A 4210-nucleotide genomic window follows, 5' to 3' on the forward strand; every position below is an offset into this window, starting at 1 on the left:
TCTTGAGAGAGGGAACCATTATGTGGTTAGGGGGAAACCTGGTGCTAGGGAAACTCCCAGGAATCTACAAGGATGACCCCAGCTAAAACTCCTAGCAATAGTGGAGAGGGTGCCTGAACTGGCCTTCTCCTGTAATCAGATTGGTTATTATTCTTATTCTATCTGTCATCATAGAGCCTTCATCTAGTAACTGATGAAAGCAGATGTAAAGATCCACAGTCAAGCACCAGGCCAAGTTCCAGTGTCCAATTAAAGAGATAGAGAAGGGATTATATGAGCAAGGGGTGGGGGTGGAGTCAAGATCATGACAGGGAAACCCATAAAGACAGCTGACCCAAACTTGTAGGAGCTCACAAACTCTAGACCAACAGCTGAGGAGCCTGCATGGGACCGAACTAGGCCTTCTGCATGGGGGCAAGAGTTGTATAGCTCGGTCTGTTTGTGGGGCACCTGTCAGTGGGACCAGGATCTATCCCTGGTGCATGAGATGGCTTTTTGGACCACAATACCTATGGTGGAATGTCTTGCTCAGCCTTGATGCAAGCAGAAGGGACTTGGTCCTGCCTCAACTGAATGGGCCAAGCTTTGTTGACTCCTCATGGGAGACCCCACACTTTCTGAGGAGTGGATGGGGGTGGGGGGAGAGTGAAAGGAGGAGAGGAAGGGGAACTTGGTATGTAAAATGAATAAAAAAATAATAAAATTAAAAAAATCAGAAACAAATAGTGATGCTCCATTTCTTTTCATAAACAATTGTACAAGTTTTCTGGGTAAGGAGGTTTCAAACATTTCTGGGTTGCAGACAAACTTTAGGGTAGACCCCATCATCTTCACCTGCTGATATTCAGGTATTTGTGTAGTTTCCTCCACTTGAACGACTTCATGTTAGTCAGAACAATACACAAAGTCTATGATATGGGCATGATTAACTACTGCCATCGTTTAATGTGAAATATTATCCATGGCTTCTTGGGTTGAAGGCTTGGTCGGCTGGTGGTACTATTTTGGGAGATGGTAGAAACTTTGGGATATGGGACTTAGCTAGAGCAAGTAGAGGTATATCTTTAAAGGTTATAGGCCACTTGATTTTCTGTGCTTTCTGTCTTCCATGTTTCTATTGTCTGGATGTCCTGGAGCCTCTAACACATGCTCCTCCTGTCTAGATAACCTGGAGCGTCTAACACATGCTCCTACAATCTGGATGGCCTGGAGCCTCTAACACATGCTCCTACCATCTGGATGGCCTGGAGCCTCTAACACATGCTCTTCCTGTCTGGATAGCCAGGAGCCTCTAACACATGCTCCTACCATCTGGATGGTCTGGAGCCTCTAACACATGCTCCTACTGTCTGGCTATTTTGCCCCTCCTGGAAACACAGAATCAAGTGATCATGGGTGGGCCTGAACCTTTGAAATTGTGAGCCAGAATAAGTCTTTCCCCTCTTAAATTACTTCTGTCAAGCATTAGGGCATAATTACACCCAAGTTAATAAAAATACATATGCAAAATTATAGCTCTTTTTTTATTTTTTAATTGATTTTATTGAGCTATACATTTTTCTCTGCCCCTCCGTTTCTCTCCCCTACCCTTCTACCCTCTCCCATGTTTCCCCTGCTCCCAATTTACTCAGGAGATCTTGTCTTTTACTACTTCCCACGTAGATGAGATCCATGTATGTCTCTCTTAAGGTCCTCATTGTCTAGGTTCTCTGGGATTGTGATTTGTAGGCTGGCTTTCTTGGTTTTATGTTTAAAAACCACTTATGAGTGAGTACGTATGATAATTGTCTTTCTGGGTCTGGGTTACATCACTCAGTATGATCTTTTCTAGTTCCATCCATTTTCCTGCAAAATTCAAGATGCCATTTTTTTCTGCTGTGTAGTACTCCATTGTGTAAATGACCACATTTTCCTTCTCCATTCTTCAGTCAAGGGACATTTAGGTTGTTTCCAGGTGCTGGCTATGACAAACAAAGCTGCTATAACATAGTTGAGAACATATCCTTGTGGCGCGATTGAGCATCTTTTGGGTATATACCCAAAAGTGGTATTGCTGGGTCTTTAGGAAGGTTGTTTCCTAATTTCCTGAGAAATTGCCATACTGATATCCAAAGGGGCTGTACCAGTTTGCACTCCCACCAGCAATGCAGGAGTGTTCCCCTTTCCCCACATCCTCTCCAGCATAAGTTGTCATTAGTGTTTTTGACCTGTTTTGATGGGGTCTTTCTTGTTCTCCTTCATTGACTTTGAGGAATAAAATGGACACATTAGTCAACCTCACATGAAATGACCTGAGGCTGACCTATAAGAGCAGATGGTAGCTCCTGGACAATACTCATTAAGAAATGAATGTCAAGAATTCATGGACATAGGTTCCCTGACAGTTCTAGGAGATGCAGACTTCCTGTTCATCTGACTCTTCGACTCTTTATGTCCTCTCTTCTGGAATCTTCCCTGAAGGAATGCTGAGAGCCAGAGAGATAGTCTTCTTCAGGGAAGAGTCTCCTAATGGTTATCCAATATTAAGGTATTGTCCTTGAAATCATATACAAACAAGTAACATTATACAAACTGAGAAGGTTGTACTTATATATTTAGGAACATATACCCATACGTTCATATACATATATATTTTTTAAGTGATCACTTTTAAAGTGATCCATGGGCCTGAACATTATGGGTCTTTTAACAACTAAACCATCATATTAGCCCCCAAATGGGCTGAAACTGTTATGGTTTATATGCTGAATTACTACTACTCATTGTATGACTTTTCCTGGGGAAACGCAATGAAGCATCTTCATCCCAGAAAGGTATACTTAGCAAATGACTCTGCCCAAGTCTAGCTTAAGGAATCAATGAGTGTACTGGGGTTAATTACAGGAGTATGGGTTAAGAATACTTCACAGGGCATGCACAGTTGCTGAAAATGTACCACAGAAAAGCCCATTCTAGCACGAGTGATGATTCATAAAGTCTTTATACTTGGAGCTCCCTGCACAGCTTTCAGGCAGCTTGGCTAACTGGAGAATCTTTTCTCCCCAGCAATTGCTTACTGTTCATAGAACCTTGGGGGTGTGCTCTTAAGAAACTAAGTTTCAAGTGCTTTCTGAATATTTTAAGTTTCTTTTGCTTCCTAAGACTCATGATCCTCCCTTCTTTCTCTGGAAGAGAATGGTTCAATTCATAGGAATAACTACAACTTTGCATCAAAGGCTTGGTCTCCAGAATGATACCCAATTGGGAAGTGGTATAACATTTGAGAGGTAGTGCTTTATGTGTGGCTCTTAGATCATCGAGGGTATAAGCCTATTGGGAATTTCTTATCTCTTTCTATCTTATCTCTTTCTTTTGTTTCCCAGCTATTGGTGTAAGATATAAGATGATATAAGATATAAGTAGTTTGGCATGTTGGTCCAAAGCAACAAGTCAAACAGTCAGGGATTAGAACTCCCAGAGCTGAGTAAAATATTTCTTTACTCAGTGTAAATTAATTTTATCTCTGATGTTGTTACAGAAGTGTGAGACTAAGACACAAGGTTTGGATTATATAATCGAAGAAGATGGTTAATTCATTTTTATGTAGTTTTTTAAAAAGCAATGGCCTGTTTTGCACATATGAATACTTTCAAAGGTAGTTTTCAAGCATTGCTATATTACATTTCCCCCCACAATATTTAAAAAAAGACTACTTTAAACTTTTATGTGCACACCGGTTTGAGACAATAAAGATTGGGTACTGAGTTGAAAAGATTAAAAGAAACAATACATATGCCACAGCTGAAATTAAATTATATTTACAGAAAGACTCATGTAAATCTAATGAATACATAAATAGACCATATTGATCATAGTAACTATTTTAAAGCAAATTAGGTCCTTTTATTGTTTGTTTTCAAAGAGGGTCTCCTGTATTTAGTGTAAACTGGTCTGGAACTCACCATGTGGCCAAAGTTAGCCTAGAACATACAGCAATCCTTCTGCTTCAACCTCTCTGGTGTGTAATTACAGGTGTGAACTAGTTTCCCCAGAAATCGGGAGGAACTCTAATATGACCAATCATCCTGATTTGAACAAAACTAGAAATGTTCTAAGACTGTAGAAAACCAAAGTCAAGGCAGCCTTTAGGAAAATGTGATAATTGATTACAATGTTACCCTTACAATCCCTCTGACCAGAATGAGTTTCCTATCTTTATCCTTTGTACCAA

Source organism: Microtus ochrogaster, unplaced genomic scaffold, assembly GCF_000317375.1.
Source record: "Microtus ochrogaster isolate Prairie Vole_2 unplaced genomic scaffold, MicOch1.0 UNK57, whole genome shotgun sequence".
In the NCBI taxonomy this organism is placed as follows: domain Eukaryota; kingdom Metazoa; phylum Chordata; class Mammalia; order Rodentia; family Cricetidae; genus Microtus; species Microtus ochrogaster.